Source organism: Neofelis nebulosa, chromosome 1 (assembly GCF_028018385.1).
Source record: "Neofelis nebulosa isolate mNeoNeb1 chromosome 1, mNeoNeb1.pri, whole genome shotgun sequence".
In the NCBI taxonomy this organism is placed as follows: Eukaryota; Metazoa; Chordata; class Mammalia; order Carnivora; family Felidae; genus Neofelis; species Neofelis nebulosa.
Window position 1 is genome coordinate 155,856,316 of NC_080782.1, and position 13,065 is coordinate 155,869,380.

At 35.3% G+C, this 13,065-nt stretch overlaps 1 pseudogene; it reads right to left on the bottom strand.

The window, feature by feature from the left end:
* Positions 1–11,836: 11,836 nt before the first annotated feature.
* LOC131486801 (olfactory receptor 2L2-like) lies at positions 11,837–12,772 on the bottom strand (annotated as a pseudogene).
* Positions 12,773–13,065: the final 293 nt, after the last annotated feature.

Below are 13,065 nucleotides of genomic sequence, written 5' to 3' on the forward strand. Positions count from 1 at the left end.
CGTCTGACTTCCGCTCAGGTCAGGATCTTGCAGTTTGTGAGTTTGAGCCCCACGTCGGGCCCTGTGCTGACAGCTCAGAGCCTGAAGCCTGTTTTGGATTCTATGTCTCCCTCTCTCTGCCCTTTCCCCGCTCATGGTCTGTCTCTCTCTGTCTCTCAAAACTGCATAAATGTTTAAAAACAATTAAATTAAAGTACCTGACACATACATGTAGGAGTTTTATTGACTAATCTTGCAACATGTGATGGAAGGGAAGGGATCTAAAGGAATTTCTCCAGGAAAAATGGGGATGGCAGGGCCATTTCTATTTCCCTCCTCCAGCCTAGGCAGCTGGACATTTGTGAGAGCCAGCACTAAAACTCTCCTTCTACATTTCTAATACCATGTGCCCCAACCCCATGTTTATCTATGAACCCACCCCATCTAACCTGGCTTCTTTGCCAGTCATCCACTCAAAGTAGATTCTGTCCTGCCCCACCATGCAGGTGGTCAGGGATGAACAGGCACCACTTGAAAGTGACTCCTGCCCTGGGAAGAAGGAGAGGAAATAAACCTACTGACTAGCAGGCTTGCAGTTATATAGCATTACAGGCTCTTAGCTGGGAGCAAGGGAGCAAGGCCAGCCTTTCAGTGTACTTATAGCTGTGGCAGAGAAGCTAATTGCAGATAGCTAGGCTGACCACCAGCTCTGCCCACACTGTGGGTCTTCAGAAAGATATCTCAACAGCATGAGAAAAATACCCTGTGCAGTAAGCCCACGACAGGCAAAGCAGGTCATTGCAACCAGTAGATCATGGCTCAGCTAAAACAGGGTGTATACACATACCACAAATATGTCATACCCAGAGTGCTTGGTTCTGGTGAGAAGAGGGATTTTGTTACAAGGAACCACAGAACCTCTTCTACCCAAGGCCAATAAGAACAGGTAATGTAGATGACCTATTTAATTAATAGAAATAAACAAAGAGTGTTAGACAAAATGAGGAACAAAGGAATATGTCTCAAATGAAAGAATAAGGAAAAATCACTGTAAAAGCATTAAATGAAACAGATAAGCAATATATTGATAAATAATTTAAATTACTGAGCATAAATATACTCATCTGATTTGAGAAAAGATAAACTCAGTGAGACCTTTAATAAAGAGACAGAAAATATAAAAAAAGAACCAGTCAGAGATTAAAAAAATAATAACTGAGATGAAAAATACTATAGTGAGAATCAACAGCATATCAGAAGATGCAGAAGAATGGGGTGTCTGGGTGGCTCAGTCAGTTGGGTGTCTGACTTAGGCTCAGGTCATGATCTTGCAGTCTGTGAGTTCAAGCCCCACATCGGGCTCTATGCTGACAGCTCAGAGCCTGGAGCCTACTTCATATTCTGTCTCCATCTCTCTCTGCCCCTTCCCTGCTCTCACTGTGTGTCTCTCTCAAAAATAAAATAAAAACAGAAGGTGAAGAAGAATGAATTAGCTCTCTATGAGAGAGGGTGATGGAAAGCAACCAATATGAACAGTAAAAAGAATAAAATAATAAATGAGAATAGGTTAAGGGAACTCTGTGACACCATCATGTATAATAAAATTCAAATTATAGAGATTCCAGAGGTAAAATACAGAGAAAAGAGGGGAGAAAACTTATTTGAAGAAATAATAGCTGAAAATGTCCTTGATTTGTAGAAGACAACAGCCATTCAGACCCAGGAAACACAAAGGATCTTTAACAATATGAACCCAAGATGGCCCACATCAAAACACATAATAATTACAATGATAAATAATAATGATAAAGCCAGATAATGTAAAAGTAATGATAGAACCAGAATATTAAAAATAGCAAGAGGGAAAAAAAAAACAAACAGTTATATAGAGGGAAATCCCCATAAGGTAATTAGCTATATTTCCACATTAACCTTACAAATCAGAAGGAAGTGGCATGGTATATTCAAAGTGTTAGGGAGAAAAAAAAACATATATCTACAACAGAATAATCTATGTAGCAAGGTTATAACTTAGAATTGACTGAGGGACACCTGGGTGGCTTATGTTGCAGAGCCTTCTTGGGATTCCCCCACCCCCTTTCTCTTTTCCCCTCTCTTGCCCCCACACACTCTCTCTCTCTCAAAATAAATACATAAACTTAAAAAAAATAAAATTTAAAAAGAATGAGAGAGAAAGTGTTTCTTAAACAAACAAAGGTTAAGGGTTCCTCACCACCTAACCAGTATTCCAGGAAATAAAGAGAATTCTGTAAACATAAAGAAAAGGCCACAAATACAAGAAAATTATAAAAGAAAAAAAAATACATGAGCAAAAGCAGACATGCAGTAAGGGTGATAGAATAATTACTTATATAGCCAGTATGAACTTTAAAACACAAAAGTAGTAAATTTAATTATATCTATGAAATTAATCAAGAGATAAACCAAACAAAAGATGTAAAATGTAACATTGTATATACATAATACATGGAGGAGGGAGTAAAATTTTGTGCTTTTATAATGTGCTCAAAATTAAGCAATATCAAATTCATATAGATTGTTATACACATAAGACGTTATATATGAACCCAGTTGTTCATATATAAAAACCTTAACCACAATCAAAACCTTAACATAGAAACAAAAAAATAAATAAAGAGAAAGTTAGCCAAGAATAACACGAAAAGAAAGCCACCAAATCACAAAGGATGAGAACAAAAGAAAAAAGGAACTCAGAAGAACTACAGAAATAACCAGAAAGCAATTTATAAAATAGCAATTAGTACATACCCATGAATAATTACTCTGATTTCTTTAATGTTTATTTATTTCTGAAAGAGACAGAGACATAATGTGAGTGGGTGAGGGGCAGAGAGAGAGGGAGACACAGAATCCGAAACAGGCTCCAGGCTCTGAGCTGTCAGCACAGAGCCCCATGCAGGACCTGAACTCACAAACCACGAGATCGTGACCTGAGCCAAAGTCGGATGCCCAACCTACTGAGCCACCCAGATGCCCTAAATGTAAATAAACTAAATGCTCCAATCAAAAGGTCTAGGGTAAATGAATGGATTAAGAAAAAAGAATCGTCATTTTTGTCCTGGCTACAGGAGATTCACTTCCCATCTACAAACACCAACTGCATGAAGGTGAAGAGGTGGAGAAAGAGAATCCATGCAAAAGGAAGTTAATATTGTAACAACATTTATATCTAACAAAATAGACATTGAGCAAAGACTTTTGCAAAAGACAAAGAAGAGTATTACATAGTAATAAAGAGATTAAGCTAACAAAAATATGGAACAATTATAAATATCTCAGTACCCAATATAGCAGCACCTAAATGCATAAAGTAAATATTCACCGACTAAAGGGAGAATGCAACAGAATACAATAGTTGGAAACTTTAACACCCTCCTCACATTAATTACTAGATCATCTAGATAGAAACTCTAGAATGAAAGCAATAATTTTGAATGGCATATTAGATCAAATGAATGTAACAGATATATACAGAATATTCTATCCAAAGACAGGAGACTATGAATTCTTCTTAGGTAGACATGAAACACTCTCTTGGTTACATCACATGTAAGGCCACAAAAAAAGTTTCAAATGTAAAGGAATTGAAATCATAACAAGCATTTTTTTTCCTGATCACAGCAGTATGAAACTTTAAATCAATTACAAGGAAAACTGAAAAACAAACAAACAAACAAAAAACATGGAGGCTAAACAATATGCTATCAAACAAGCAATGGGTGAATACAAATAAAAATAGAAACAGAAAGATCCAAAGACATTGGATGAAACAAAAGCAGTTTATGAGGGAAGTTTATAGTGATACAGGCCTACTTCAAGAAATAAATAAACTGGGGTGCCTGGGTGGCTCAGTTGATTAAGCATCTGACTTTGGTGCAAGTCATGATCTCATGATTCATGAGTTTGAGCCCCTCATCAGGCTCTCTGCTGTTAGTGCAGAGCCTGATTGGGATCCTCTATCCTGTCCCCATCTGTTCTCTATAATTAAGAGTTTTTTGGGGTTAGTTGTTTTTTTGTTGTCGTTGTTGTTTGTTGTTGTTGTTCTGAAAGAGTCTTTTTTGTCTCTTTTGTGTATCTGTTTCTTAAATTCCACATTTAAGTGACATCATGATACTTATCGTTCTCTGACTGACTTATTTCACTTAACACTATAATCTTTAGATCCATCCATGCTGCAAATGACAAAATTTCATTCTTTTAATGAGTAATATTCCATTGTATGTATGTATGTGTATATATATATATATATATATATATATATATATATATAACACATTTTCTTCACCATTCATGTAACCATGTACAATTGGCTGCTTTCATATTTTGGCTATCATAAATAATGCTGAAACAAGCATAGGGATGCATATATCCTTTTCAATAAGTGTTTTCATATATTTTGGGCTAAAACTCAATAGTGGATTTAGTGGATAACATGGCAGTTTTATTTGATTTTTTTGAGGAACCTCCATAATGTTTTCCACAGTGACTTCACCAGTTTGCATTCCTACCACAGTGCATAAGGGTTGCTTTTCTTCTATATCCTAGAGAACACATTATTTCTTGTGGTTTTGATTTTAGACATTCATAGACATGAGGTGATATCTTCTGTTTTCAATTTGCGTTCTACCGATGATTGGAGTTGTTGAGCATCTTTACAAGTGTCTGCTGACCATGTGTATGTCTTCTTTGGAGAATTTTCTGTTCATGTTGTCTACCATTTTAAATGGATTATTTGTTTTTTGAGTGTTGAGTGGTATAAGATCTTTATATATTTTGGATACTAACCCATTATGAGATATATCATTTGCAAATATCTTTTTCCATTCGGTAGGTTGCATTTTGTTTCATTTATTATTTCCTTTCCTGTGAAGAAGCTTCTTTATTTTGGTGTAGTCCCAATAGTTTGTTTTGCTTTTATTTCCCTTGGCTCAGGAGACATATCTAGAAAAAGGTTGCAATGGTCAATGTCAGAGAAATTACTGCCTGTGCTCTCGACTAGGATTTTTTGGTTTAGGTCTCAACTTAGTTCTGTAATATATTTTGAGTTTATTTTTGTGTATGGTGTAAGAAAGTGGTTAAGTTCATTATTTTACATGAGTCTGTCCAGATTTCCCAATCGACACCACTTGTTGAAGATACTGTATTTTTCCTATTAGATGTTCTTTCCTGATTTGTCAAAGATTAATTGACCATATTATTATGGGATGTGCCACACTAATTTATGAATACTGAACACTTGCACCCCAATCTTAAATTCCACTTGATCATGGTGAATGATTTTTTAATGTATTGTTGGATTCACTTTCCTAATATTTTGTTGAGGATTTTTGCATCTATGTTTATTAGAGATATTGGTGTGTAGTTCTCTCTCTCTCTCTCTCTCTCTCAGTAGCATTTTTATCTGGTCCTGGTATCAAAGTAATGTTAGCTTCATAGAAATAATTTGGAAGATTTCCTTTTATTTTTAGAACAAGTTGATAAAAATGTATATTAACTCTTTTTTAAATGTTTGGTACAATCCACCTGTGAAGCTATCTCGTGTTGGACTTTTGTTTGTTGGGACTTTTATGATTATAGATTCAATTTCATTGTTAGTAATCAATGTGTTCAAGTTATCTATTCCTTCTTGATTCAGCTTTGGGTGTTTATATTCTTCTAGGAATGTATCAATCCTTCTAGTTGTTAAATTAATTGCTATGTAGATTATATATATATATATATATATATATATATATATATATATATATATATATATATATAAACAATTGTTTGTATTCCTGGGGTGTTCTTTGTTATTTCTATTCTCTCACTTCTGATTTCGTTTGAGTTCTCTCTCTCTCTGTCTCTCTCTCTCTCTCTTTGTTTTTTGTTTTGTTTATTGATGAAATGTTTATCAATTTTACTGATGTTTTCAGAGGACCAGATCCTGGTTTCTTTGATCTATTCTTGTTGATCTATTCCGAAACTATTTTTAGTTTCGATTTTATTTATTTCTGCACTAATTTTATTATTTACTTCCATACACATGTTTAGGTTTTGTTTGTTCTTTTTCTAGCTCCTTTAGGTATAGGTAAGTTTGTTTATTTTGAGAGTTTTCTTGTTACTTGAGATAGGCATGCATTGCTATAAACTTCTGTCTTAGAACATCTATTGATGCATCCCAAAGATTTTAGATCACTGTGTTTTCATTTTTATTTCTCTCTATATATTTGTTGATTTCCTCTTTGGTTTCATGTTTTAACCATTCATTGCTTAGTAGCATGTTATCTAACCTGTGTTCTCTATTTGTGCTCTTTCAAGTTATTTTCTTATTGATTTCTTGTTTTGTAGCATTATGGTTGGAGATGATGCATGGTATGACTCTAGTCTTTTTGAATTTGGTAAGACTTGTTTTGTGGCCTAACATATGATCTATTCTGGAGACTGTTCCATGAATACTTGACAAATGTGTGTTCTGCTCCTTTAGGATAAAATATTATGAATATATCTGTTAAATCCAACTGATCGAATGTATCATTCAAAGCCACTCTTTCTTTATTGATTTTCTCTTTGGATGTAAGTGGGGTGTGTAAGTCCTTTACTATTACTGTATTACTATTGATTAATAGTATGTTATCAACTACTTTATGTATTTCTTTGCATCTGTGTTGAGTGAATAAATGTTCACAATTATTATATTTAATTTTTGTATCATTCCGTTTATGATTATATAATATCTTTTCTTATCACGTCCTAAATCTGTGTTTTAAAGTCTATTTTGTCCTATATAAATATTGCTATCCTGGCTTTCTTTTCACAACAATTTTCATTGATAAATGTTTCTCCATCCCTTCACTTTCAATCTGCAGGTGTGTTTATGTCTGCAATGTAGGCAACATATAGATGGGTCCGTGTTTGTGTGGGTTTTTTTGTTTGTTTTGTTTTGTTTTTATCCATTCTGTTACCCTATGCCTTCTAATTGGAGCAGTTATTCCATTTATATTCAAAGTATTTTTTTTCAAACTATTGATAGTTATGCATTTGTTGCCACTAATTACTTGTTTATGGTTGTTTTGTAGTTCTCTGTTTCTTTTTTCTCTTGTTCTCTTGTCTCATGGTTAATTTGTTTTATTTGATGATACACTTGGATTCCTTTGTCTTTGTCTTTTTGTGTATCTGTTACTGTTTTTTTTTTAATTTTTTTGTTACTATTAAGTTTGTAATAACATCTTTATACAGCCATCTGTATTAACTTGATGGTCATTTACATTTGAACCCATTCTTTTCTCCCTTTCACATTTTAGATATATGGTGTCATACTTTATCCTTTTATCTTGTGAGCTGCTTGACAAATTTTTATAGATATACTTACTATACATGCTTTTGTGCATTCTACTATCCTTACTCCTACTTAAGTTCTTTCCTTCCCACTCAAAGTGTCTCCTTTAACATTTCTTACTTGGCTTATTTAATGGTCATTAATTACCCTAACTTTTGTTTCTCTTGGAAACTCTTTCTCTCCTGGTTTGAATGCTAGCCTTGCTGGATAAAGTCTTTTCGGCTACAAGATTTTTTTTTTCTTCCAACACTTTGACTATATTATGCCATTATCTTCTGGCCTGCAAAGTTTCTGCTGAAAGCAAAATCCTATAGCTTTATAGGAATGCCCTTGTATGTAGTTGTTTTCTTTTTATTTTGCTGATTTTAAGATTTTTTACTGCTTTTTGCCATTTTAATTACTATGTGTCTCCTTGTGTTTATTTTTGGGGGATGTCTATGTGTCCTGTATCTAGTTTCAGTTTGCTCCTCCAAATTTGGGGAATTTTTAGCTATTATTTCATCATATGATTTTTCTGCCCTCTTTTGTTTCTCTTCTCCTTCTGGGATCCTATAATGAGAGTGTTATTATCCTTAATGGTGTTGGTGAATTCTCTAAGTCTATTTTCATTTTGTATTAGTTTTTTTTTTCCTCTTGCCTGTTACATTTGATTGACTTTTATTACTCTGTCCTCCAGGCCACTAATCTATTCTCCTCCTTTATCTAGTCTACTATTTCTTCTATCTGGTGTATTGCTTTATTTATTTATTTTTTAGTTTCATTTATTGAATTATTTCTCTGTGGTCCGTTATGTTTTATTTTTGTCTCTTTGTTTAAGACCTCTATTCTCCTCTATTGTTTTCTCAAGTCCAGTGAATATCTTTATGATCATTACTTTAAATTCTCCATCAGGCATATTACTTATCTCCATTTTGCTCTGGTCTCTTGCTGTGATTTTTCCTGTTATTTCATTTGAAACATATTCCTGTATCCTCACTTTACCTAATGCCTAATTTTAGTACCTAATTTTAATTTTAATAGCTAATACCATTGTACCTAATACCTAATTTTACCTAATGTTCCTATGTATAGGGAAAGTCAGCTATGTCTCCTGCTCTTGAAATTAGTGACTTTATGAAGAAGAGACCCTGTAGTGTCCTAATGTTTAGTACCCCTTGTTCACCAGAACCTGAAATTTCAGGGATGTCTTTTATGCATGTTATGTGTGCACTGCTATTGTGGCTGAGCTGCTTTTGCCTTTAGTCCAGCCATCTGCAATGGGTCTCTTTGCCTGTTTTGGGTAGGGTTTGCTCCCTGTGGTGTTAGTGGGCCAGTCTGGGGCAACCTCGGAAGAGTTGAGTCATAACAGACATTTTTAAGAGATGTAGTATTCAAACTGCAGAGCATTTCCCTTTTTTCTCTCTGAGAAGCTTTCATTATTGGGCAGGGCCTACAGTTGTCTGTTCCCAGCCTACTGCTGGGGCCATAGTCTGATAGCTGTGTGTGGTTATATTTCCCTCTCCCCAGGAAAAGAGTCACTTTGGAGAGGTGTTGGCTGTTTCAGGACTGCTTGCACACTGCCAGGCTTATTACATCAATTTGGATGGACTCCAAGAGTGTACTGAAAGGGCAGATCTGCAGAAATTTGTGTGTGATATTAACAAGGTTTGCTTGGGTCTGCCCTGAAAGGAGACTCGGAGCTGGGATCTGGCTGGACAGAATGTGTCCACAGGAGAATATGGGTGTGGAACAGTTGTGTTAGCAAGTTATGTAGCGAATGTATGTGCTAGGCTGATCCATGCAGGTGACCATGTATTTTGGCTGCAGAAGAAAATGGCACCCTCCAGATCCTTGATTCACAGACAAGTTTCCCACTGATCCCTGTCCCTCTAACACACTCTGAGATTAGTAACAAATCTCTGTCTTGCACACCTAAGAAGTTTTTTGAACTTCTGTTTCCATGCTGTATCTCTGCAGGGCTATTTGTTATGCTGTCACTTTAAGGACAAGTAATCAATTTATTATCATTATTATTATTATTATTATTAATCATTACACTCTCAGCTCTCCCAGAGCAGAGCCCAATAATTTTTTAAATTCTAAGTTAATTCCCAGTGATTGCAGTAACTCATGAAATTTACCCCTCTGATTTTCAAAAACAGTGCTATGGGGATTTGTCTTTCCTATGTGGGCTTCTGGGTGTGAGAGTCTGTTTCTCTTCCCTTTCTATGACCATTGTGTTCCTTTCTGTTACAGACAGTCCCCTGTATGTTTAGCTCCTGAGTGCATCTCTTCCTTTCCTACTCTCTTCAAGGTGGCCTCTTCTCTATATTTAGTTATGGAGAGATTTTTCTTCCAGTCTTCAGGTCATTTTTATGGATTATTCTCACTCGTGCATATTATCTTCTATCGATGGTAAGAGGTGAAAGTATATTCTTCCTACTCCATCATCTTCCCTGGAAGGTCAATAAACAGACTTTAAGAAAAATAGTGTTTGGGAAACTGGATAGCCAAATGAAAAGTGATGAAACTGGACAACTTTCTTACACCACACATGAAAATAAACACAAAATGAGTTAAGTCCTTAAATGTGAGAGTTGGATCCATAAAATTCCTAACATTAAACGTAATCATTGGCCTTAAAAACATATTTATGGACATGTCTCCTCAGGAAGGAGAAACAATAGAAAAAATAAACTGCTGGAACTTCAAAATAAAAAGCTTTAACACAGCAACAGAAACCATCAGCAAAAGAAACAGTCAACCTAGTTACTGGGAGAAGATATTTGCAAATTATATATACAATAAAAAGTTAAAAATACATAAAGAACATAGACAATTTAACATCATAAAACAAAGTATCCAATTTAAAATTGGGCAGAGTATCTGAATAGACTTTTGTCCAAATAGTTCAAACAGATGAGCAACAAATATATGAAAATATGCTCAACATCACTAATCATTGTGAAAATGTAAATAAAAACTACAATTTGATACCACCTCACACCAGTCAGAGTGACTCCTAAGTCAAAGAAAAGAAATAACAATGGGGGAGCCTGGGTGGCTCTGTTGGTTAAGCGTCCGACTTTGGCTCATGTCATGATCTCACAGTTTGTGTTTGAGCCCCACATTGGGCTCTGTGCTGACAGCTCAGAGCCTGGAGCCTGCTTTGGATTCTGTGTGTGTGTCTCTTTCTCTGCTCCTCTCCCACTTGCACTCTGTATCTCTCTCAAAAATAAATAAATATTTTTTAAAAAGTTTAAAAAAAGAAAGAAATAACAAGTGTTGGCAAGAATATGGTGAAAAGGGAAACTTTTTGCACTATTGGTGGGAATGTATATAGGTGCAATCACTGTGAAAAACAATATGGAGGCTTCTACTAAAATAAAATTAGAAACATCATATGATACAATAATTGTTATTTTTATTCACCCAAAGAAAATGAAAAGACTAATTTGAAAAGATGCATCCTTGTGGTTATTGCAGAATTATTTTCAATAGTCAATATATGGATGCAACCCTAGTGTCCATTGATAGAGTGATAATATGGTGTGTGTGTGTGTGTGTGTGTGTGTGTGTGTGCATGTGAGCGTGCATGTGTGTGTGATGCAGTATTACTCAGCCAGAGGAAAGAAAGATATCTTTCCATTTGCAACAACATAGATGGACCTATAAGGTATTATGCTGTGTGAAATTAGACAAATACAAAGATAGTAAGATTTCATTTATATATGGACCATAAAAAACAATCAAACAGACTCCTAAATACAGAAAACAGACTTGTGGTTTCCAATGGGATGGTGGTGGGAGAATGAGCAAAATTGATCATGATGATTAATAGGTACAAATTTCCAATAATAAAATTAGTAAATCATGGAGCTAAAAAGAACATCATAAGGAATACAATCAATAATATTGTAATAACATTGTATGGTGACAGATGGTGACTACATTTATCACTGTGAGCATTGAGAAATGTATAGAATTGTCAAATCAATATGTTGTACACCTGACAGTAATATTACACTGTCTATTTTATCTCAATAATAGATTTTAATTAAAAAATTAAAAAGGAAACATCAAACTGGATAAAACAGTACTTCTCGGAGAAAATGAATGTCTGTGCCTCTTCCTATGTTCTACTCTCAGGTCAGGATGGTAGTCAAAAATTAGAATAAGCTTTCACTGCCTTCTTTGCCTCTGTGATGGAAAAATATAATGACAATAATCCTTGTTAACCTTTGTGGGTGATTTAATAAACATTATATACACTTCTATCTATTTGCTAACAAATACCTTTTATTCAAATATTTTTTATTAATGCATCTCTTTACTGAATTCCATTGTTTTGTTTCAAACACAATAAGATTATTGAAGATTTAATGGTTGGTTTCTAAAATAATCTATGTTTCTAAATAGACATTCTGTGTAGCTGAAGAAAGACTTTTATACCATAGACTTTTATTTCCACACTGGAACTGGTTTTGGATAGAAAATACAGCAGTGATACCTCTTAAACTATTTTGGTGTTAGATACTTTCCCAAGACCTTCTTTACAGCTTTCATAACCTCCTTGTTTCTAAGGCTATAAATTACAGGGTTCAGCATGGGGTGAGAATAGTGTACAAGATGGAGATACCTTGATCCAGTGCTGGGGTATGGGAGGAGCCAGGTGTCATGTACACCACTATCCCTGGTCCCAGGTAGAGACTCACTACAATCAGGTGAGAAGAGCATGCGGATAGGGATTTTTTTTCTCCCCTCAGGAGAGTGTATTCTGAGAACAGTGAGGAAAATTCGAATATAGGAGGTCACTATTAGACTAAAGGGGATGAGTATAAATATTATACTTACCACAAACAACATCATTTCATGGTGTGAAGTGTCCTCACAGGATAACTTCAGGATGGCTGGTATCTCACAGAAGAAATGATTTATCTTCAGACCACAGACAGAAAAACGCATGGTGTAGATGGTTTGAATGAGTGAATTTAGAGCAGTCCCAGTCCATTATAACACTGTCATTACCAAGCATACCTTAGAGTTTATGATAATTGTGTAATGAAGGGGGTTACAAACAGCCACAAATCAGTCATAGGACATAAAGGTTAGGAGAAGACACTCAGCACCACCTAGAGTTAGACAGAAGAACATTTGTACTCCACAGCCAATGTAAGAGATGCTGTGCTTCCCTAAGGAATGGTTGATAACCATCTTAGGAACCAAACTGGAAATATAGAACAAATCAATGATGGAAAGCTGACTGAGCAAGAAGTACATAGGGGTGCTGAGGTGGGAGTCCACCCAGATCAGAAAGATGAGTATGGAGTTCCCTTTGAGGGTAATGAAGTAGATGAGAAGAATGAGGTAGACCAGGAAGCTGACATACTGGAACTCAGGGAAGAGACCCAAGAGGATGAAATCTGTAGTGGATGTGTCATTTAATTTTGCCATATCCCAGCCTCATCAGTGGCAGCTGTTGTGTGGTAAGAGGAAAGCATAGGTCATCTGTTACATCTTATGTCTTGTTATGAGCTTTTGATTTTATACTTTTTTTTTTCTATCCATTATTCCTTCTACCTCCTCACAGACCCAAATAGCATGTAAAACATATTGAGAAACTTCTAGGTTGAAGAATATATGGATAATTCAGGAGAGTTGCACACAGCTTGGAGAAAGCATGGTGGAACCTCTGTGTTCTTTCCCATATGTCTTGCTCTACACATGTCTGCCATCTAAATGTTAAT